The sequence below is a fragment of the Bos javanicus genome, chromosome 26, assembly GCF_032452875.1.
Source record: "Bos javanicus breed banteng chromosome 26, ARS-OSU_banteng_1.0, whole genome shotgun sequence".
NCBI lineage: Eukaryota > Metazoa > Chordata > Mammalia > Artiodactyla > Bovidae > Bos > Bos javanicus.
The window spans coordinates 48,910,292-48,933,952 of NC_083893.1; the positions used below are offsets into that span (position 1 = coordinate 48,910,292).

A 23,661-nucleotide genomic window follows, 5' to 3' on the forward strand; every position below is an offset into this window, starting at 1 on the left:
CTAGAGTCGCCTCATTAGCATAACCAAGACTCCCTTGTCCCTGGTACTCAAGAAATTGCAAGGGATTCTGAAGCTCTGTGCAAAGACCAGATCTCTTTTTCATTCGATCACAGTGGTCTTGGGCAAAGCGCCTGAAACTCAGGCCAAGCTATGCGTTCCCAGATGCTGGTGACGCATCAGCCAGCAACGGCCAGTTCAAGTGACCCCGGTGAAGGGCTACTCCCCAACCTTGCAGGTCAGCTGGCCTTGCAGTGCAGGTGCTCTGGGACTGCGACCAGGTCCCCCCTAACCCTAGAATGTGGGCCCTGGAACTCGGAGACTGGAGCCCAAGACCTATTCGGTACTGTTCACTGCAGTCCCCAGAAGTGGCACAAGAAGCGCCTGTCGAATTCATGCTTCACACACTGAGACGTGACAAACAGAACCAACAGAGGAGAGAAGACGAGAATGTGACCTTTTCTAGATGTGACCTCGGAGGAGATTATTTGGGGGAATTCATTTGCTTCAAGACTTAATGCTTTGCTCTTGTCATCCAGACGTCAGCAGAGGGACCCTGTTAGGAAAGTTTCAAATGAAATCGCTGGACCCTTGCACGCAGTGAACATGCAGACGCAGACACACACCAATCCTTGTGGGTCTAAACCTAGTGTCCCCCCGCCCCCACAAGGCGGGGTCAGGACACCGGGACCCAAGGCGGGGTCAGGGCACCGGGACCCAAGGCGGGGTCAGGACACCAAGACCCAAGGCGGGGTCAGGACACCGGGACCTGTGGGTCAAGTCTGTCTAATTGTCTGCTCTCAGATAAAGACCTCCGAGCCCAGTCCTGTGCTGTTCATCGTGTCTGGCCTGCTTCTCTGATGCTGGGCAGGGTTGAGAAGCTGCAGCAGAGACCCCACAGCCTGCAAAGCTGAGAATATTCACTCTCTGGCCCTGCACGGAAGGGTCCTGCCTCCCCAGCGTGTCAGCTGTCCTGCAGGTCCTCAGTACCGGCTGACGCCTCCTCCTGCGTGACTGAGGCCTCCCCGCGAGGCCTCCGGACTCTGCTCTGTGGGCTTTCTGTCTGCAGCAGCGGGCTCACGGGGGAGTTCATCGGAAGGCACAGCGTGCTCTGAAGAGGGGCCACATCACTCCGTAGCAGGAGGAGTGGCAGCCCGGGTGGTTTCAGGTTGTATTTATTAAGATCTCCTCTCCATTACACTGCGGTACAGGCGTGCTCCCCACAGGTGGAGATGGGGTGCTGCCAGGGTCTTGATCCGCAGGAACCCCCGGGCACCTAGAGACCCCCACCCTTGTCTCCTCCTTCTACAGTAAAAATGAAGAAGCAGCAGCCTGAGGCGGGGTTTAGGGAATTACAGAGGCTCCCGGAACGTCTGATCGGTCGCCTTTCCCCAGTCCTTAGCTCAGCTGGTGCCTGCCCCGTCCAGAGGAAACCCTTACTTCAGGCCTCTGTGTCCCTCCTGGGCACCCTCCTGGGTGTCCCCGGGTGTCCTCTGACCTCCTGCTCCCTTGGTGCTCTCTTCCTGAGGAGCTCAGAGCCAGGCACCTGAGCTCTCTGAGGCTCCTGAGGGCCCTCAGGCTTTGGGACCCCTCCCAGGACAGCGGACACGTCACAGGAGGGAGGGTCGTGGTGCGTGGGGGGAGGGCTCTCACCTGGGGCCTGTAGGGATGGGGGCTCCCAACATCTAAGCACTTGATCTTTGGAAGCTGTGCTTCGACTTCTGACCTTATCAGATCTGGAAAGCGAAACTGAAAGTGTTAGTTTCTCCAGGTGAGACCACTGGAGTGGGTTGCCATTCCCTTCTCCAGGGTATCTTCCCAACCCAGGGATCAAGCCTGGGTCTCCTGCACTGCAGGCAGATTCTTTACCATCTGAGCCACCAGGGAAGCTTCTCAGACTTTGGGTTTAGTTAAATCTTGAAGTTGGTCTGTGTGCTGACATCTGGGGAAGCCTTTGATTTTCTCTGGCTGAGTTGAGGGGCATGGGCCAGGATGATCCACTCTGCTGTCACTCTGGCTGAGCTGACCAGGGGTGAAAAAGCACTTCAGGTTGGCTGCTGCTGCTGCTAAGTCGCTTCAGTCATGTCCAACTCTGTGCGGCCCCATAGATGGCAGCCCACTGGGCACCTCTGTCCCTGGGATTCTCCAGGCAAGAATTCTGGAGTGGGTTGCCATTTCCTTCTCCAAGGCATGCATGCATGCTAAATTGCTTCAGTCATGCCCGACTCTGTGCAACCCCATGAACAGCAGCCCACCAGGCTCCTCTGTCCACAGGGTTCTCCAGGCAAGAACACCGGAGTGGATTGCCAAAACTCGAAGCCAAGCGCACCTCAGATGGAACATGAGCCCACAGTCTGTGGCTTAGGAGGGAACTCAGAAGGTCACTTTGCATTTAGAAATACGCAGCCTTTACAGTTAGGGTCTGCCCCAGGGGTAGAGCCGTTGACCATTCTTAAATCCACGTGGACTCCCAGGCCCAGGTGACTCTCCGCCACCGAGGCTGCTGCCCCCTGCTCCTGGCCTGGTCATTACTGCCGGGGCCCAGACTCCCATCTGGGGGCCTTCATGCCCATTACCAGTGGCCCCAAGTATGGCCACCAGGGACCCTCCCCTGGGCATCCCCTCACCTTGCGGCTAGCATTGCTGTGCTCTCTGGAAGCCCCGGCCTCCTGCAGCCTGCACCACCCACACAGCCCCAAGCTGGGCTGGGAGCGCCTGGGCCCAGGGGACCTGCCCCGTCCTGCGTGGGGACACTTCCCTGCATGCTCTCCCCTGCCCACACCAGGTGCCGACTGGACTTCCCATGGCCCATCCCCTCCAACATGTAGGTTCACGTCTGGTCTCCACTGAAGGAGGCTGCAGGGTACCAGGCGGTCTGACTCAGAATCTGGCCCATTTGGGACCCATGCCATAGCTGTTTTGGTATCAATCTGATTCAGCATAAAGGCAGTTCTGGTTTGGCACATAGCAGCAGCAATTCAGCAATTAATTGTTGTTGAATTAATAAGTGACTGAAACAGCTCTTTTTGCTGCTGATTTTAAAGGAACAGGGAATTTCAGTCACACTCAAGTGTTAGTCGCTCAGTCGTGGCCGACTCTTTGTGACCCCATGGACTGCAGCCCACCAGGCTCCTCTGTCCATGAGATTTGTCAGACAACGATACTGGAGTGGGTTGCCATTTCCTCCTCCAGGGGATCTTCCTGACCCAAGGATTGAACCCTGGTCTCCTGCACTGCAGGCAGATTCTTTACCAACTGAGCTACAAGGGAAGCCCTAGTTACACTCTAAAAGCTTACTGAAATATTTCCCAGGGCCACCTGGAACCTCTGGGGGCAGCCGATGCTAGGTCAGGAGCAGATGCCAAGCCTGACGCTGACCCCTGCTCGTCCCGGCTGGTGAGCCGGGCACCATGTCCTCTGTCTTGGCCTCCTCATCTGCATAGTGCGGTTGGAGCCCCTGCAGGAGGGCGAGCGGGCCGCACTGAGAGGTGCTCAGAGCAGGAGCTTGGCTGTGAGTAGGGGCTTCCCACGCGCACCCACGCGCACTCCTGAGCTTGGACATGAACCCCCTGAGGGGCAGCTCTTGCTTCCTTCTGCAAGGCTCTGTGCTGGCACTCCTGTGCACCCGCGTCAGTGGAGGGGCCCCTCTGCGGGCCCCGGGGGTTTTCTGCTCAGGCTTTCATGGGATGAAGTCAGAGGTCGGCCGGGTTGGGTTCCCTCCTGGGGGTTCTGGGACAAACCCCTTCTGCTCATTCGGGTGCTGGCAGAATTCAGTTCTGTGAGGTTGCAGGTCTGATGTCCCGGGTCCCTGCTGGCTGGCCGGCTGCTGGGGTGGTCCCCAGGTTCTGGAGGCTGTCCCCCTCGGCTTCTGGCTGCCTTCCTCCGCCATCAGAGCCCGTGGTCCCTCCTGCTCCCACACTCTGCTCCCTCCCCTCTGCCTTGTCTCTCTCTCTTCTGCTTCTTTTCTGCCTTTAAGGGCTCACGTGACCACACTAGGCCGACCCAGATAACCCTGGACACACTCCCGATTTTAAAGTCAGCTGATTAGAGACCTTAATTCCATCTGTAAAGTCCCTTTCCAGTGATAGCCAGGTGAATAGTGTCTCTTCAAAGTTCACGTCCACCAGAACTTCAGGGTGAGCTTATTTGGAAATAGGATCATTGGAGCTGTAAATAGTTGAGGTCCAAGATTAGGCTGGATTAGGATGGACCCTGAGTCCAATGACTGGTGTCCTTATAAGAGGAGAAGAGACACAGAGACCTAGAGAAGAAGGCATCTACCTGAAGATGGAGCCAGAGCTGGAGTGATGTGCCTGCAAGCCCAGGACGCCGAGGACTGCCAGGAGCCACCAGAAGTTGGAAGAGCCAGGAAAGATGACTCCTCAGAGGCTTTGGAAGGAGTGTGGTCCTGCTGACACCTGATACTGAATTCCGGCATCTGGAACTTGAGAGAATACATTTCTTTTGTGTTAAGACATTTTAATCCTAAAGGAAACCAACCCTGAATATTCATTGGAAGGACTGATGCTGAAGCTCCAATCCTCTGACCACCAGATGTAAAGAGCCAACTCATTGGAAAAGACTCTGATGCTGGGAAAGATTGAGAGCAGGAGGAGAAGGGGGCCGCAGAGGATAAGATGGTTGGATCGCATCACTGACTCAATGGACATGAGTTTGAGCAAACTCTGAGAGAAGGTGAAGGACAGGGAGGCCTGGCATGCTGCAGGCAATGCGGTCACAAAAAGTCGGATATGGCTTAGTGACTGAGCAACAGGAAACCTCCAAGTTCATGGTGATTTGATATGGAGGTCCCAGGAAGTGAGTACAGATGGCCATGTCTAGATTAGAGCTTGATGGGAAAACCAGAGGATGGAGACTGGAGAGACATCTTTTTTTAATATTACTTTTATTTGTCTGGCTCTGCTGGGTGTTAGCTGCGGCATATGGGATCTTCGGTCTTTGTTTTGGCTGGCAGGGTTTTTAGCTGAGGCATGTGGGATCCAGTGCCCTGACCAGGAATCAAACCCTGGTGACCCCCCAGTGCAGAGTGACCCTGCGTCGGAAGCATGGGGTCTTAGCCTGTGGACCACCGGGGCAGTCCCTGGAGGGGACTGCTTTTGAATCCTGCCTCTCACAATGTGCTGCAGAGGCCTTTGTATTGTAAACGCAAGGGGCTGTGATGTGAAATGTGTGTGCTTCCCATATTTATAAAGACACTGTCCAGGGTGCTGATGCGGTGATAAAATGACATACCTGATTCAGACAGCTCTCTAGACTTTTCATTCTGTATTAGCCGTCTGAGTGTTAGAAACCAGAGTTAATTAATAAGGCATATTTTCCGCCAGGGAGTAATGCAACAATGATGTAAGATTTATTCCCCATCAGTCTGGACGAGCAAGGAGAGGTTGAGGCAGAGGGAAGGCACCAGGAAACCTGTCAGTGATTAAATCTGAAGGCGCCAATGATCCTCCACACAGAGGAGGAGGAAGGAGGTTACTGTCATAAACGCTGGGGGCCTTTACCCAGAGGGCCGGCCCTTATTCTCTCCTCTAGACGCACACATTTCCTCTGGATTTATCTCTGTTATGTGGGAAAAAAGTCAATATGAATATCCTATAGCTAGAATATGAAGGAGACAGGAATGTTTCTCCCAGATAGGACATTAAGAGTGAGGATTTCTGAGTCATACTGCTTTATGTTAGAGCCTTCACTCAGTCAGTTCCGTGAGGGTCGAGGCATCCCTAACCCGCATCCCCTTAATTGTATGCGTGGGTATGCAAATGTGCATGTCAGTCCTTGGGGCCAAGAACACCTGGATGTTGGGGGAAAAATGAGGCCAGTTGCTACTTCTGTGGCCTGAAGGAAAGTCAACCAAGGTCACCGCAGCTTAGGTGCAGTCTCTATGGGGATGCGGTGAAGCTAGGCAGCAAGCACTCCTAAATCCCAGTGGCTTGAAGCCAGAAAGGTTTTGTCTCCCTCAGTTTTCTTCTCCATCAGACACTGGAGGGTCCTCACGCAGGGGCCCAGGCTCTACCATCTGCAGGGGCTCCAGTCATCGCAGTGGGGAAACCAGAGCAGGAGCGTCCAGCCCTGGGGACTAACTGCCCGGCTGAGACGTGCCTGGGCAGGTCTGCTCACGTCTCACCGGCTGGCCTGGGTGCACGGTTGCTGTGGCTTTGGGGGAGGGGGCAGCCGGTCCTCCCGTGCCCCTGAAGAGACGCACCAGCCTGGACGTTAGGAAGGCCTGCTGCGGGGGACGGTCTAGCTGTCATTCTGTCTGCAGTGATCCCAGAGCAGACACAGGATCTCAGTGGATTCAGTGAACAGGTAACTCCACACAAGGGATGGACATTTTCAGGGCCAGAGGGTGGACTGTAATTGGTTGAGTTGTGCCCCCCCAAAGACATATCTGCCTGGAACCTCAGACCGTGAACTTATTTGTAATAAGGGACTTTGCAAATGTAATTAAGGTAAGGATCTCAGGCCTTTAATCCAAAGCTAAGTCTTTATAAGGCAAAAGAAGCAGAGCCAGATGCAGATACACAGATGAAAAGTCCATTTGATAGTGGAGGCAAAGACTTGTGTGATTCGGCCACAAGCAGAGATTTCCAGGTTGCCAGCCGCCCCTGGAAGCTGGATGAGGGAAGCAAGGAGTCCCTCCTGGAGCCTTTGGAGGGAGTGTGGTCCCAGCAACACATTGATTTTGGACCTCCGGTTTCACATGAGAGCGTGAATTTCTGTTGCTTTAAGCCCCAGGTTTGGGGTGTTTTATTTGGCAGCCCTAGGAAACTGAATCAGACTACCACGGAAAGCTGATCCTGCAAGAGAACTTTCGAGGAATTACATACTTCTCCCTGTGCTGTGCCTTCCCCTTCCCTGCTCCAGGCTTCTCCACCGCCTGCTTCCCTTCTCTTATTTTTAGTAGGAAGCCGAGACACCTCCTGGCGGTGGGACAGGGAGAGGGGAGTGGGTCTGGGAGTAGAGGGGGTGCACTCAGGACCCCGCTGGGGGAGAGGACGCTGGTGGTCCAGGGCAGCGGTTGGACAGTGGGGTGCGAGCATCTCCCTGCAGGGTTGAGCCGCAGGCAGCTGGCCCTGTGTCTGCAGTGGGACCACCCGGGGGACCCTGGTCACCAGTATTCATACTCCACGAGGTGCTGCAAGGCTGCCTTTGCAAACAGGCATCGGGGCTTAAAACTGTTGAAACCAAGTATGTGACTAGCAGCTGATAGACTGATTCATCTTGACTTGGGGCGGGTGTGGGTGTGCTAAGCCGCTTCAACTGTGTCTGACTGTATGAGACCCTGTGGACTGTAGCCCGCCAGGCCCTCTATTGAGGAATGGCCGCCTTGGGTCTGGAGCTTGGGGTGGGGAGGGGCAGGAGGGGCCTCGGAGACTTCACAGCAGACACCCCTCACCCTGCCCGAGGGCCTGACGCTGACGTTTCTGGGTGTCTGCTGGGTCTGTGCGGAGAGCCCGGACCAGAGCTGAAGGGCAGTCTGCTCTCAAGGGGCCTCAGACCCTGTCCTTGGGTTTCAGCCTTGGGCATCTTGTGTTCCCTTCTGAAAAATCACTTTGCTTCTCTGAGTCTCCTCCTTCCACCGGTGATAGGGGAGCCCCTTTCCTGGGGTTGCCATGGAGACAAATGTGAAGCAGATCAAGTGCCCTGCAGGGAGCCCTCCACAGAAGGACCCTTAAGAGAGGTGAAGGAGGAGGACGGGGGAGAACACCCCCAGGGGGAGGTTCTCCTGAGAATTCCAGGCCTTGCTCCTCTGGCTCCTGGAAGCAGACAGACAGGAAGGCTGGCCCCCGGCCTGTGGTGGGGGGGCGGGGTGGCCTGCTGGAGGCCAGCTGTACTGTGTCCCTAGCCTGGGAGGACCGCCCTTGCCAGACACAGAGCCCCCAAGACAGCTGTGACCCAATTGCCCTGAGCTGCTCTAAAGATGTTAAATTTTACAGAGCATACCTGGCCTAAGGCTGCCAGATGCTGTAATGAAAATTTATACATTTTTGCAAATCGCAGCAACCCAGCTTCCTGGTGGCAGAGGCCTCTGCTGCCTCTGTCTCCTCTCCAGGGAGCTGGGGAGTCCTGGGGCCCCTCCACGCCTCCTCTCCCTGCGGTGGTGGGAGACTGACAGCCCCCTCTGGGCCCTCCCCTCAGCTTTCTGTGGCTGATTCTGGCCGATTGCAGAGGCTGAGAGCAAATTTGTCTGCCAGGTTAAACCCCCTTTATCTCAAGGCTCTGCTGTCTCTAAACAATTAGTGGGTTGATCTCAGTTCTTGATGCAGAGTCCTCTGTGGATTGAAGCTCAGCAGTGAAGTGACTGCCCGGGGGCGGGTCTGTCTGATGAGTCACAGCTCCTGGTCCTTTCATGGTGCCTTTCTGCCATTCCGCTGTCAGGCAGCTCCTCTGTTCTCAGGACACCCCTGCGACAGGCAGAGAGGAGTCCTGGGTCCCCGGCTGCAGGGGGAGAGGTGCCGGTGAGGGGCGGGTAGCCAGGTGCTGGAGAAGGAGGCTGCCCGGGGTCGCGCCGGCTACTCCTCAGGCCTCTGCACTGGTCTGACCCAGGAAGCCCCCCCACCACCTGGCGGGCCTGGCCCAGGCGGGCTGGCCTCTTTCCTCCAGGGAGGCTCCCTCTCTGCAGCTCCATCCCTCCCCCAGGAGCAGGGAGACAGCTGAGAAGGGGAGCGCGCTGCAGCGGACTCACCATTTGTCACTGTCACACGGTTGGTTGTCCGGTTCCCGGACACCTGGCCAGCCCGCGTTTGCATACAGGTCTCGCTGCTGCTCCTGGAGGGGCTGTAATTGGAGGTGCCCGCACCATACACCTCCCCAAGCTCCCAAGTGATGAAGCACACGGCTCTGCCTTGCGTCCTGACACCCAGCTGGGGGTGGCCGCCCTCCGTGTTCACGCAGGCCCGGTGCTGTTCATTACGGTGTTAATGTGGACGGGAAATAGGAATTTCAAGGGTTGGATGGAATTAAGACTTTCCTGTTAGCCACGACGACTCAGAAGGGGGTAGAAATACATCAGCCTGCGTGTTTGAAGACCGGGAAGCAGGCAAGCAGGTGGCCTGGGCTAAGGGGCCTTTGAGGCATAATATAATTTACAATCCTCCTGTTTGCTGTGATGTCTCTGCTAAACACGCTTCTCCCAGGCTAATGAAGCAGGGCTCTGCTCTGACTAATCTCTCCATTCTGATGAGAATATTCAAACGCCCTGCGAGGAAGCAGGTCAACCGGCGACTGCAACGAACAACAGAAGCAGATGTTGGGGTCTGCCCAGACCATCAATAGCCAGAGTCCGGAGAGCGCTTGGATGGAAGGCCCTTGTGGGACGGGGGGCCAGGGACCCCGCCTGGCCACAGGAGACAAACTTGCTGCTGGTTCTGAGCCCTCTTCCAGGCTGCAGAGGTCAGCGGCCCGCAGGCCTGAGTCCAGCTCTTTACCTGTGTCGTGTATCTCAGGCGCTGCAGAAACAAGCCAGGAGGCTCGCCGCTTCACTTGGACTTCTCCTGGAGAGTTTGGTGAACACACAGGCTCCGTCACAGAGGGTCTGATTCAGAGAGGAACTGTGAGGGAAGAAGCACAAGAGACAAGTCCGGGAGCTGCCCAGCATGGGGACTTCCACTCCACCAGTAGTTAGGGGCATCACCACGTGTCACAGGGCACTCTGCCCGCTGCAGAAAGCCAGCAGTGAGGGGGGCCTGCCCATGAACCTGGCAGAGGACTCAGTGACACGGGCTCCTGGGGAGCAGGGAGCCTGGGTGGAAGTGCCTGCCCAGGGGTGACTTGAGTGAAGCTGTCAGGCCACTGTGAACTAGGGGGAGGCCCCAGTGCTGGGCAGCCATGGTGGGCAGAGGCGGTGCCTCCCCTGCAGAACCCTGAGGGAAGGCCGGGCAGCCCATCGGTCAGGACCAGGGCTTCACACTCATCGGACCTGGCTCCAGCATTTGCTGGTTTCCGTCCTCAGTGTCTTCCTCTGCAAGGGGACAGCTGCACGTCCGTGCGCCAGGAGTGTGGGTCCTGGGAGAGCCAATGTCATTAAGAGTGTCACGCAGGGAGCATAACGCTGATCCGCGGTGACGTGGGGAGTTGGTGTGAGGTTGGCCGAATTTGTTTCCTGTTGCCCTAGTAGCAGATCATCACAGATTTAACAGTTGAGCACAACACCGGTGTATTATCTGTTTCCAGAGGTCAGAAGTCTGATGTGGCTCTGGCTGAGATAAAGTCAACTTTGCAGCAGGGCTGTGTTCCTCCCGGGGGCTCTGGGGAGAAGACGCTTTTACGCTCATTCAGGATGTTGCCTGAATTCAGTTTCTTGGAGGGGTTGTAGGACTGAGGCCCATTTCCTTGCTGGCTGCTGGCTAATAGCTCAGTTTTCTCTGAGAGGCCTCTCTTGGGTCCTTGCAGGTGGGTCCCTACCTCTCAGAGCCAGCAGCAGTGCACCGAAGCCTTCTCATGCTTGACTTTGCTCTGAGTTACCTTTCTGCTTCCTCCCTCTTGCTTCAGCTAGAGAAAGTGCTTTGCTTTTAAGAGCTATGTGATTAGACGACCCGAGATAATCTTCATGTGTAAGATCCTCCTGTGTGCTCACTCAGTTTTGTCCAGCTCTTTGTGACCTCATGGGCCAGTGGATTCTTTTCCAGTTGACCACCATGGAAGCCCAAGAATACTGGAGTGGGTAGACTATCCCTTCTGCAGGGGATCTTTCCAACCCAGGGCTCAAACCCAGGTTTCCCACATTGCAGGCAGAGTCTTTACCAGCTGAGTCACCAGGGAAGCCCTGACTTCACTTATGTGCTCAGTCGCTCAGTTGTGTCTGACTCTTTTTTGTGACCTCATGGACCATAGCTGCCAGGCTCCTCGTCCATGGGATTCTCCAGGCAAGAATACTGAGGTAGGTTCCCATCCCCTCCTCCAGGGCATCTTCCTGACCCAGGGATCGCACGCACGTCTCTTATGTCTTCTGCATCAGCAAGTGAGTTCTTTACCTCTAGCGCCATCTGGGAAGCCCAGCATCACTACTAGCGGTACCTAATTTTTTATTTATTTACTTGGCTGCATTGGCTCTTCATTGTGGGACACGGGATCTTTGTGGTGGTGCATGGACTTCTCTCTCTAGTGTCTTGTGGGCTCTAGAGCACAGGCTTCATAACTGCTGCCTGGGCTTATTGCCCAGCAACATGTGGGACCTAGATCCCTGACCAGGGATTGAACTCGGGTAACCTGCACTGGAGGGCGGATTCTTAACCCTGGCCCACCAGGGAAGTCCTGATACCTCAGTTTTAAATATGTTGAAACGGATGCTCAGAGAGGCCTGGTGACTTGCCCGGGTGCTACAGCTGGTGGACTCCAGAGATGGGGGCCGAGTTCCCTTGTCTAGTCTGCCTCCAAAGTCAGAATTGGTGGTGGTGGTCTCTTGTTTTGTGAAGCTATCAGTATTGAGTTATAGTTTTGTGTATAAATAATTAAAGAGCCCTTGGTGCTGGGTGCACCGGTGCTTTCAGAGACGGCAGAGCCCCAGGTGTGGGCTGGCAGGAGAGACCACTGTTCACAGATGTTTGTTCCCTTGATTCTTTGCCTCCTCTTTACTCCTCGTCCTCCACTCACCCCCGCACCCACCTGTGACGTTGAGCTTGGTCGTGTGAATTGCTTTGGTAGGTGGAACTTGGAGGGAAGTGCCAGCATGCCAGCTGGAGCCCAGCCCCTGCTGGGCATCACTTGTTCCTGCCCCTCCAGAGCTTCTGTCTGCTGGGGGATCATGACCCTGGGCTCTGCCTCTCTAGCCGGAGACTCGACTCATGGAGCAGTCTGAACTTGACCCCAGTGCAAAATAGAGCTGCCCAGTCACACCTCGATTTTTACTGGTGAGAAATAAATGCTTATTGCCTTGTTCCTCTGAGATGTGGGGCTTGTTTGTTACACAGAAAACCTGACAGATACAGCTGGGAAGTAAATGCTTTGCAGGTTGGAGCTGGGCAGGGTGTTAAGGCTCGAGAGGAGTTAATAGAGTTATTTGTTGCAAGCTTGGAAACTCCTGACCTGGAAGTAGTACCTGCCTTTCGGCCCTCCTGGTTATCTTCATGCTCTGAGTTCCCCCCGAGGGAGTCCTCCTGCCTTCCTGTTGGTTGGTGCTGCCTGGGGAGTGATATCGGGCACACCCTGCCCCTGGGCTGAGGGTTCAGGGCCTGCGGTCACATCCTGACCCCCTGGAGACCCTGCTCTTCTCCAGATCGTTTCTGCCCTCCGGTCTCCTTGTGAAGGGTGCTGAGACAAAGGATGTGTGAGCAGAAGGTCTCTTTGTGGCTTCACCCGTTGAGTGAACATTTACTGAGCACCTGCCCTGCTCAAGCTCTTGATGAGGGGCCTGAAGATGCAAGGTGGTCCTGTTCCTTGCAGCTCTGAGAGTCTCACGGGGGTTTGTTCAGACCCCATTCCAGGCAGGAGGTGCTGCGTGTGAAAGACAGAAGCCAAGACACCCCCAGCCCTCGGAGGAGGGGGGACCCCCTTCAGCTGGCAGCGGTGGGGCCGCTTCATGCACACGGTGCTGTTCGAACTCGAGGAATACTTCCCTCACGTGTTCTTGATCCAAAAAGTGTTCATTTACCATCTACTAAGTGCCAAGCAGAGTGACGGTGAACATGCGGCTCTTTGTGGCTGCAGGGCCTGTGGCTGCAGAGAAGGAAGAGGCAGGATCTTCAGAAAACGGGAGCCGAGTAAGAAAGGAAGCTTTCTTATTGCAGTGTGGTTGGTTTGCAGTGTTGTGTTAGCGACTGCGATGCAGCAAAGTGACTCGGTTATACACACGCACACATTCTTTTTGTGTTCTTTTCCATGATGGTTTATCAGCAGATATTGAATATAGTTCCCCGTGCCGCACAGTAGGATCTTGCTTATCTGCTCTATACACACTAGTCTGCATCTGCTAGCCCAGACTCCCAGTCCATCCCCCACCCACCCCCACCCCCTCGGCAACCGCAGGTCTGTCCGCTACGGCTGTGAGTCTGTTTCTCCTTCATAGATAGGTTCGTGTGTGCTGTATTTTAGATTCCACAATAAGTGATATCATTTGAGAAAAGAATATTTTAAAATAAGATTCGGGGAGCACTGGAGATCAAAAAATGGTCTGATCTGAGTGACGCGTCATTGCAAATCAAGAAAGTCTCGGAGTGGTTTGTCCTTATCACCTCTTTGCGGCCGGTAAGAATGGTAGTGAAAAGGTACAGAGAGCCTATCACGTACGGAGAACTGTGTGAGTCAGTTTCATTTCACCGAGACCCTCGACTGGGAGGAGAACTCGGAACGATTCTGTTCACTCTGATGAGATGTCAGTGAACTCTGTGTCAATCTCTGATCACGTTAACCTGCCAGATGGGACGCACGCTGGATAATGAAGGCCACACGGGGTTAGAAACGCACCCGTTTAGAGAAGAGCATCAGGGTTTGGAAAATTCTAAGTTACATGAAAGATCTGGGCATGTAAAGTAACGATGTCCAGAGTGAAGCTTTCACGGTATCTCTGCACCGTGATCAGAGCCTGCCTTACTCACCTTGAAGGCACACTGGTCTCTGTCCTGGCTAAGAATCAGTCGACCAGCCCCCCAGAACCTGCAGCCTTGGCTAGACTGAGATATGCTTTCCCTACTTCCTTTGGGTCCTGAACCTCAGAAGGTAGAGAAATAAGTCATCTTATAAGATTATTATAATACTGACAAGATTTACATTACATATAAAGAAGTCAGTTAAGTCCGTACCTTTATGTTAGACTGGGGACTGAGCGAGTGCAGTAATAACCTGTATAATCATTTTATTTGTGAAAGCTTTTCTGCAGTTTATGTTCTTGAAGGCTTCAAAATGGTCTGTCATGTTTTATTTGTAGATATGGTTTAAATTATTTAAGGGAATTGAATTAATTTCACTTGTAAACATTGCTTAAGAATAATTATTATCTAAGTTTTGTTTCTGAAGTATGTTGAGAATTACATTTTAAGGAGTATGAATGCCCTTCTAGCCATAAAACCACTACAGACATTAAATATCCTAGGGCACAAAGGTTTTCTCCTATATCGTGATGATAGATTATATTAAATTTCCTAATATTGAACCATTCATTCATTTGTTAATTCAACCAATTACAAAGAATGTGTCCTATATAGACAAGATTCTTGTTATCAAGGGGCTTGATGTTCAGACACTGGTTCCCAAAGTGTAGTTACTAGAGCAGTGGCATCAGTATTACCTGGAAACTCATTAGAAATGCAGATTTTTGGAACACCGCCCCTGACCTGCCCACAGACCCCTTGAATCATAAACTCTGGCTGAACCCAGCTTCCTGTGGTTTAACCAGCCTCTCAGCAGATTCAGAGACTCACTCAAGGGTGAGGACCACTGCTTTAGGTTTTCTCTTTCTTCTTGGGTCAATTTTATATTTCATGTTTACCTAGAAATTGCCCATTAAATCTATGTTCTCAAATATATTATCTTAGAATTGTGAATGTATTTATTAAGATTTTTTTAGAAGTCTGTTTCTGCAGGTGTTCTCTGTAGACTACATGTTAAACCGTCTTTCCACACATTTCCAGCTGATTTTTGGACACTTTGAAGCAGATTGTCCCCGGGAATCCTTGTTTGGGTGACCCCACGCGGACGTGAATTCCTTTTTGTCAGGTACGTCAGTTTCATGCACACAGAGGTGTGGAATGACCGCAACGGCCCCTCCCCTGATTCACATCAAAGCGGAACGCTGATGTGCTAGATGCGAAGAGCTGACTCATTGGAAGAGGCCCTGGTGTTGGGAAAGATTGAAGGCGGGAGGAGAAGGGGACGGCAGAGGATGAGAGGGTTGGATGGCATCACCGACTCAAAGGACACGAGTTTGAGCGAGCTCTGGGAGATGGTGAAGGACAGGGAGCCTGGTGTGCCGCAGTCCATGGGGTCGCAAAGGGTCAGACATGACCTAGTGCCTGAACAACAGCAGCAGATGCACTTATGCTGAACCAGGGACTCGGGCCAAGGCCTCAGCATGGCGCTTGGCACTTAGTAAGTGCTGGGTTAGAAGAAACCTGTTGACAAGAGTTCACCAAAGGGCTGGGCATCTAAGGAAGGGTGAGAGTCCGCAGTCCATACCCTTTCTTTGCTGCACATCTTTATATGTGCAGGCTGCAGCAGCTTGAAATGTGGCGCCAAAACATAGGTCCAAGTCCTGACCCCGGTACCCGTGAGAGTGGCCTGCCTTAGAAGTAGAGTCTTTGCAGGTGTGATTAATTTAAGGTCTCCTAGGAGATCATCCTGGAGTTCGAGGGGGCCCTCAGTCCAGCGACTGGTGTCCTTGCAAGGAGAGGAGAGGACGTCCAGATGCACAGGGAGATGTGGGTGAGGATGCAGGTGAGACTGGACTGATGCTGCCACAGCCACGGGTTGTCAGGAGGGAGATGTGGACCAGATTGTCCGTCAGAGCCTCCAGGAGGAGCCAAGCCTGCCTGAGGCAGGACATAGACGGGCTCCAGGTTAGACGTTTACAACTGGCCTCCTGTTTATGTGGGGCAGGGAAAAGGTGGGCTTCAGGCTGGACACTTAAAACTAGCCTCCTGTTTGCATTTCCTTAGCTGGCAGACAGGTGGGCTCCAGCTTAGGCATTTGCAGTCAGCCTCCATGTGCTTTCTGAAATGAAAGGAACAACTTAAACGGGGTGCTCAGCCAGGCGTCGTCCCCTGTGGACACCTTGAGACTGTAGTCATGGCGGAGAGAGCGCGGCTGAGCCCCGTTTGAGTTGAGGGTCAGGTGGTTGCATGTTACATGTCCTTGGAGCGAAGGAGACCCTGCACGTGCGCAGAAGGGCTCCCTGGGGGTCAACAGGCAGGGCATGCCAGGCATAATAAGTCTTGCTTCTTTCTTCCCAGATGCCTTTGTGTTGAAATCTACCTTGGCTGAGGGGTGTGTGCACACCTTGGGGAGGGTCCTGAGACAGATTAGCCAGGGGGTGGAAAACAAGGCAGCCGGCCAGAGGAAAGCTGCCCCCTTAAAAGTCACTTAAACTCCCTGAAGGCGGGACTCCGCACGAGTCTCTCCCTGAGTTCACCTATTAGCCTTTCCACGTGTACTCTACTTTTCCAATATGTGTTTTGCTTTATATTCTCACCAGAATTTTCTTGTCAGGGCAGCCAAGGACTGGGGATTTAGGCTGTGGCTGCTGGTCTTCATGGTCTAGTGGTTAAGACTCCTGGTTTCCACTCAGGCAATTAGGGTTCGGTTCCCAGTCAGGGAACTAAGGTCTTGCTTCCAGCCACTGCTCACTATTGCTGCTTACCGCGAGCGATGACTCACGGCTGCCTGTGTCCGAAACCATGCCCAGACTTGGAGTTCAGGCTCTGGCCTCCTGAACGGTGGGAGAATTAACTTCTGTTGCTTTTGGTCGCCGCCCCCACCACCCCCGGCGGTCATTTGTTATGGCGGCCACAGGGACTCATGTAGAGGTGAGCTCACAGACTACACGAGCTTGCAGATTGCTCCTGGCCTGTCCCTCTACAGGGAACCAGGCCTGCTTACCATGCTCCCCCGAAGCGTCTGGGCCTCCCGCTTCGTCTGCGTGGCACTGACAGTCGGAAGGCCTGGTGAGTGAATTCTCGGAGTCAGCCCTGGGGATTAGCTGGACGCTGTTCGCTTGCCCTTGAGATTCCACGATTTCTTTGTCTGTGTATGATCTCGAGGTACCATCTCAAAATGAGCATTTCCTGGAGTTGTCATCATTCAAGATGAAAGGAAAGCGGAAAGCAGAGAATTCTGCGTCTGGGGGACCCTGACGATCATCCTACCAAGGGTAGCTTGTCTGGCCTGGATTCAGTGAATGTCAACAACCATGTTTGCTGCAGGAGGCTCCACCCTCAGCCATGCAGCATGGCCCCGCACATGCTTCCTGTGAACAAGGCATCTCAGCCTGCCGGGCCGTCCCTAAGGCAGCTGCCGTCAACAAGATGCGCCAGAATCACTGTCGCACGTTCTTCCTGTTCTCGGTGGATGAACACAGGGCTGAGCAGGTGCTACGTCAGGACCCCAGAAGGGCAGTTTCCTGGGGTTCCCACAGAAAAAAAACCAGTCTGCTTTCTGCTGGGAATCCGGGACTCCAGGCTTCATGGGTGACAGTTGCTTTGCTCCGGGTCCCCCCGTCTTGTTGTCAGTGGCTGGGGATTTGCAGACACTGTGACTCCAGGCTATACATTTCCTTTCTTCTCTCTGCTGTTAGCACCACCCAGGCCTGCCTCCTGCCTGGGCTCTTCCCCAAGGTGACTGTCACCTGGCACTGGAAGGGAGGGGCGGGGAGGGCGGTTGGAACACCCCCGCGTTCTCCCAGCTCTGTTCTGAGCAGGAAACTGCCTTTCCTTCCATGGAGGAAGCCTTCCTGCTTCCTCCAGGGTGGAGGGCTCCCTCCCGGGCTGTGCCCATACGGGCGGTGCCCTGCACCCTTCATGTCCAGCCAGGTGGGTGTTCACCCCTGCTCCTGGCTGGGCTCCTTGCACCTCCCAGGCCTCAGTCTCCAGGGCAGGAATCCAGGTTGGAGCTGCTTGCTCCTGCCTCTCTCAGCCCCCAAATTTTGAAATAAAAGATCTGGTGGTCTTGGGACTTCCCTGGTGGGCCAGTGGCTAATGCTCCCAATGCAACGCAGGGGGCACAGGTTTGATCCCTGATCCAGGAGCTAAGGTCCTGTGTGCTACATGGCACAGCATTAAAAACAAAAGTCTGGTGGTCTTGTCCTCTGGGCGACAGAGGAGGAGATGGTTGAATGGCATCATTGACTCAATGGACATTAGTTTGAACAAGCTCCAGGAGATACTGAAGGACAGGGAAGCCTGGCGTGCTGCCGTTCATGGGATCGCAAAGAGTTGAACACGACTGAGCGACTAAACAGAAACAACTTGTGCTCTTGGGGGAGTCCGGCAACCCGCACGTCGCCCACTCGCTCGACTTTACGAGCTGCTGGGACATAGATCTCAGATATCTGGGGGAAAGTATGGCTGCCTTTTGGGGACAGGGAGGAGAGATGGCCCGGTCCCTGGCTTCTCTCAGCTCTGAAGACAGAGTATCTGCAGGTGGAGAACATTGCAAGAAACCAACCCGCAAACCCAGCAAGCCTCGTAGTCAGCAATTTGTTGTTATTTCACAAGGTTGGAAATTTCTTAACCAAACAATCGCAGTTTCGGCACAAGTTCCGGGCATGTGTAGACCCTCTGTGCCTCTGTATTTTCAGCGGAGGACGCTTTACAAGGATACTCCGGTGATCAGCTCTCCGAACGAGAAACAGCAAACCTGCCGCAGAGCCAGCCAGAAGGAAGGAGCTGATAATGAGATACTTACCCAAATTGTTCAGCTCCCGCCCGGGGGAGTCAGAAACTTTGAGTGCAGATTGAAGGACATTGGAATAGCGGGAACGGGAGAATCGCAGCCCCTGGCATTCTGAGTTTAGCTGATGCTCCGTGTTGCAGCTTTGTGGGATTTCTCTTCTGATATTTGTGGTACTTAATGCTGTTCATGAAAGGCTGTTTAAATTGGAAATTGGAGAAGAAAATGGCAGCCCACTCCAATACTCTTGCCTGAAAAATTCCAGTGGACAGAAGGCAGTCTATGGGGTCACAAGGAGTCAGACAGGACTGAGCGACTGAGCACAGGTTGGAAATGGGTTTTATCCTAAGATACCTATTTTTGTAAGAATCCATTTCTAACTTATTCCCAGTGAAATACGGTTTCCTCCTGAACTGGGTGGGGGGGTGTCTGCTGTCACCTCTCTGCTCTTGTTCGTCGGGTTGGCCGGGAGGCTCTGTGCACCAGTGAGCTGTGACTCTCCCGTTCCCGCCCTTCCCGGGTCCTTCAACCTGCACTCAAAGTTTCCGACTCCCCCCGGGCAGGAGCTGAGCGATTGGGTAAGTATCTCATTATCAGTGCCTTCCTTCTGGCGGGCTCTGTGGCAGATTTGTTGTTTCTCGTGCCAGCCTCCGAAGCTCTATTTCCTGTCACATAGGACATCTCACTGGCAAGTTTAACATCCCGACGAGCCTCCTAATGCCCTGAAACCCCGAGTCCTCTCCTTCTCGAGACACCATGGCTTCCGCAGAGATCTCCGGAGAAATTGAACACAGGCAGATGAGTTGTTCTACAGATGCTTTAAGCTTTCCCCCTAATGCAATGTGTTAGGTTTGTTATGATTTCTGTCTCATGGCATTCAGCTTCTTGTCAAAATGTGATAAACAACAGAATGAAGGGTTTTTTTTTTATTAGCTGTTCATCGCTCAGTGGACTGTTTCATTCTCTTGCAGCCTCTCTTAAGTCTCCCTGTGGTTACTGAGGTGAAACGTGACAACCGGAGAGCCCTTTGGTGGCTGATGTACACAACTGAGCCAAAGCAGAGGTGCGCGTGCTCCTGAATTACCCCCTGGACTCCATCAGGGAGCGCTTCGCCTGATGGCTCGGTGCTTCAGGTAACTGCTATCCTGCGTGCTCCTGAATTACCCCCTGGACTCCATCAGGGAGCGCTTCACCTGATGGCTCGGTGCTTCAGGTACCTGCTATCCTGACTGCATCTGTCTGCTTTCCCAGCTGATCCCAAGTTCAACATCATGCCTCTTAATCTATCCCCATTCGCCGATGTTGTCCAGATGTTGTTGGAGGGACTATCAGCTCTCTGTGTTCTTAATTAAAACCTTTTGCTGTTATTTTCTTTGGCTGTGCGGGGCCTATTTTAGTCGCCGTGCAGGCTCAGTGGTTGTGGCATGCTGGGTCTTTAGTTGTGGCCTGCAGACTCCTAGTGGCCACACGTGAAATCTAATTCTCTGACCGGGGATTGCACCCAGGCCCCCTGCTTAGTCTTAGCCACTGACCCACCAGGGAAGTCCCACTCTCAGCTCGTTTTATTCTCCAGTCCTGAGCTACCATCTTGTTCTGTTTCTGCATTTCAGGTTTATTTGACATCGCTGCCTTAGCTGTTTTTCATTGTATTTTTAAAACCAAATTATTTACATATTAAATTATTCACATTGACTTGAAACAGCTATGAAATACTTTTGTAGCCAAAAATAACGTTATCAAGATTTTTCAGGTCTGCTTTGTGAGTTTGTATTTTGATCTCTCCCAACGCTGGTAAAATGCCTATATGTTTATCCTCTGCAGAACTGAGAGTTGAGTGAATGCCGGTGAATCTGTGCTGAGATCGCCTTGAATCTATTCTGATCCGATTGCTGGGAACATTTAACAAAGTTAGTTCAAAAATAATATCCTCGTTTTTGCCCTCTTCTCTATACTGTGTCCATTTTTATCAGGAATTTCTAGATGTAATTTTTTTGACACTTGGATATCCTTCTTCCCCTGGAAATTGGTGTTGACATTTTTCTATAAAGACTTTGAACTCTGATGCTCTTTCTATGAAACTCAATTGAAGTCTTCAGAAAACTCATTCATTTTTCTTTTGGCTTATAGGATGGAGACTCAGTGGTGAACTTACCATTGTCTCCATGGAAAGCAGACATTTGAGAAGTCAGGGCTGGAAGATTCTTAATGCAGTCTTTGCTGGACCTCAGTAAGGAGAGGACTTCTTATTCCCGGATCTACGACTTTGAAGTGGCTTCTTAAATACACTCATGTAGTGCTAATGAGGACAATTTGCAGATGGTGTAACAGCGTGAGAGATTCTGGCCACTTGCCTTAGAGAGATGCTTTTACAAGGATATTGTTACCAGGGGTGCTTGGGAGGAGGTCATGTTAATGCAGAGATCATTTTAAAATAGAGATTGCCACAGTGTGTGGAAGGTACTTAATGAAGGGCTTTGTCCTGAAACTTGCACAGTGATTCCCGGGGCTTTCAGGTAAACCTTGTCTCTGCTGCCTTGTCTTAACAGAATGCATGATTTCTGAGGAAGGAGAGTCCCCTGGGTACAGCTGGAGTGTGGACAGATGGATGCTCCCCAATTACTGTCTTAATGTTGGTTTCAGGAGAGGTGCCTGTCACCCTGCAGCCCCAGAGTGGGTTAAATCGTGTCTCTGCAGAAGATGCTTTGGGGGCTGGACTCAAGTTGAGGCGGTGAGGACTCCGGGGAGCAGGTGCTGGCTGGGTCCTCACCGCCTGTCCCGGCCTCCCGCTCTGGACCCTGTGGGCCCTGTATCATGGTCCGCCAGGTGGGCTGCCCTCATCTGCAAAGTGTGCAACGCCGGCCACCAGGCGTGGGCAGAAACACGGAACTTCTGTCAAAACTCACCTTCAATCTGAAGAAATCACATTGTTTGTTGGTTCGTCACGTCCATTTGATGAAGATGAAGATGACGGTACAAACATCATGTACATTTCCGGCTTTCCAGATGGCGCTAGTGGTAAGGAATCCACCTGCAATGCAGGAGACAAAAGAGATGTAGATTCGATCCCTGGCTCAGGAAGATCCCCTGGAGGAGGAAATGGCAACCCCTCCAGTATTCTTGCCTGGAGAATCCCATGGATGGAGGAGCCTGAAGGGCCACAGTCCATGGGGTCGCAGAGAGTCAGACATGACTGAACGACCAAGCACATGCACATTTCATTAGTGGGGGGTCCTGGTAGACAGGGGCAGACTCAGTGTCGGGGTGACCTGACTGGGGAGTCTTGAGCAGAGGCCATGCTGGGTGATTTGTCCCCTCAGGAGCTGTGACCATGGGCCCACCCTCTGGGTCCTGTAGGGACCGGACACTGGGATCCCTGGCCGACTCTGGGGAGAGGGAGGGGCTGGGGGCCAGTAGTTATTCCTCGGGCCCCTTCCCTTCCTTCTCTGAGGTTACATCGGTGGCTTATCCCCACTTGGGGGCCCTGATTCTCTCCAGGCTGCCTCTTGTGCTGGACTCTGCCCTCTGGGCTCAGGGTCTCCTTCCCCTCTTCCCTGTGGACCTAGAGGTGGTGACCACGTCTCAGCAGCCAGCCCCGAGCCACAGTGATGTCCCAGGGCTTCTGCTACACTCTGCCCACCTCATCCCTGTGGGTTAGCACCTCTACTAAGTGACAGTGAAGTGAAGGTGCTCAGTCGTGTCTGACCCTTTGCGACCCCATGGACTGTAGCCCACCAGGCTTCTCAGTCCATGGGGTTTTCCAGGCAAGAGTACTGGAGTGGGTGCCATTTCCTTCTCCAGGGGATCTTCCCGACCCAGGGATCGAACCCAGGTGTCCGGCATTGTAGGCAGATGCTTTCCCCTCTGAGCCACCAGGGAAGCCCTCCTGCCTCATTGTGCTAATTGTGTGAGCTGTATGCTTCTTGTCAGGACCCTGAGACAGAGGGACCCTCAAGATCATGTGGTCAGGGTGCAGGGGACACCCCAGGGCTGTACAGAGAGGAGCAGGTCAGGTGGAGAATGCTCCAGCCCCTGGCACCCCCGGGGAGGGGCTGGCCTTCCTCTCTCTCCTGTCTAGCATCTTCCAGGCTCCCTGAGGGCTGAATCCAGTGGGAGTCAGAATGTGAGGGGCTGTTGATATTGGCCATGCTGGACAGCATTCTGGGTACAGAGCCTGGAGAGGGGTGGATGCAGGTCTGGCGCACGCAGTAAGTGCACCCAGCATATTATGCATTCATTTGGTCACTGGTGTATATAATAAAGAAATAGCCATGCATGTATTAGGATGCTCATTTCTCTTTTTGAAGATGTGAGTGGACCATTCAAACATTTCGGGAGCCACAGATTTGGAAGATGACTTACACATACTTAGATCTCAGGGTGGTGTGTTGATGATTTATGAGTAGCTGAGAGTTGTTTGGTGAAGATGTTTGACGGCACAGAGCGGATGCTGTGGGATGAGATGCAGAGCGGCAGAAGGAGAGCCCCTAGTGTCCCTCAGCAGCTGGCACCGCTGAGCCCGGGATGCGTGCTCTAGAGGGGCTTGGCTGGGACAATCCAAGTGGGGCACAGATGGGGGCGTGGAGCCAGTGGGTGGCACTGGGGGCAGGGAGAAGTGGGTGCATTCTTGGTTCATTCTGATGGTGCAACCTGCAGATTTTGCTGCTGGATGGGTGTGATGTGTGAGGGATGAGGGGAGTCAGGAGGGACTCTGAGGCGTGTCCTGGCCCCAGTGGAGCTGCCACTGATGGCAAGCAGGGGTCTGCAGGGACGGCCGGGGTGAAAGCAGAGCTCGGGTTTGGGATGCGTCAGAACACGGCATACGCTCCTGAGGTTCTGTGGCTGCAGCAGCGCCTGCCCTCCTGGCATCCACACCCTCTGATGGGGGGCTGTGTGGCTCTTTCCGTAAAGAGGCAGAGGCTGTCTCCCCAGCCCTCCAGTCTGGCTGGTTCTGAGCCTTGCTTTTGTTGACAGAATGCAGAAATGATGCTGTGTGGCCTCTGAGCCTTCCCGAAGCATCCAAGCTTCTGCTTTCTCGAAGGCCATGAAGAGCCCAGTGTAGCCCATGCCGGGGGCGGGGGCAGTCAGAGACCGTGTGGAGTGGAGGGGAGCTGGCCTCTTGGGGCCCCATCAGCCAGCACCCAGTGCCCACATTGTGAGCTGGGCCATCTTAGGGTGTCCAGTCCTCTTCCAGCTGCTGGAGGTCAGCCTCTGTGGAAGTGACCCCAGCAAGGGGTCCTCAGGGACCTGCCTGGTCTGTCCAGACACCCAGCGCCCTCCCCGCCCAGTCCTTTCACGCCTGCTCTTCTGCCTCATGTTGCCCGACACACA

The 23,661-nt window shown here is 53.6% G+C and overlaps 2 long non-coding RNA genes across 2 annotated transcripts; one reads left to right on the plus strand and one right to left on the minus strand.

The window, feature by feature from the left end:
- Positions 1–6,398: 6,398 nt before the first annotated feature.
- On the minus strand, positions 6,399–11,158 carry LOC133239563 (uncharacterized). The gene is made up of 3 exons (XR_009733884.1): positions 9,938–11,158; positions 8,705–9,569; positions 6,399–8,457 (listed from the first exon to the last, which is right to left on the minus strand). It is a non-coding gene; the product is annotated as an uncharacterized LOC133239563 (long non-coding RNA).
- A 7,762-nt stretch (positions 11,159–18,920) lies between these two features.
- Positions 18,921–23,268, plus strand: LOC133239564 (uncharacterized). Its single transcript, XR_009733885.1, has 4 exons — positions 18,921–19,182; positions 19,305–19,466; positions 20,155–20,240; positions 20,461–23,268. It is a non-coding gene; the product is annotated as an uncharacterized LOC133239564 (long non-coding RNA).
- Positions 23,269–23,661: the final 393 nt, after the last annotated feature.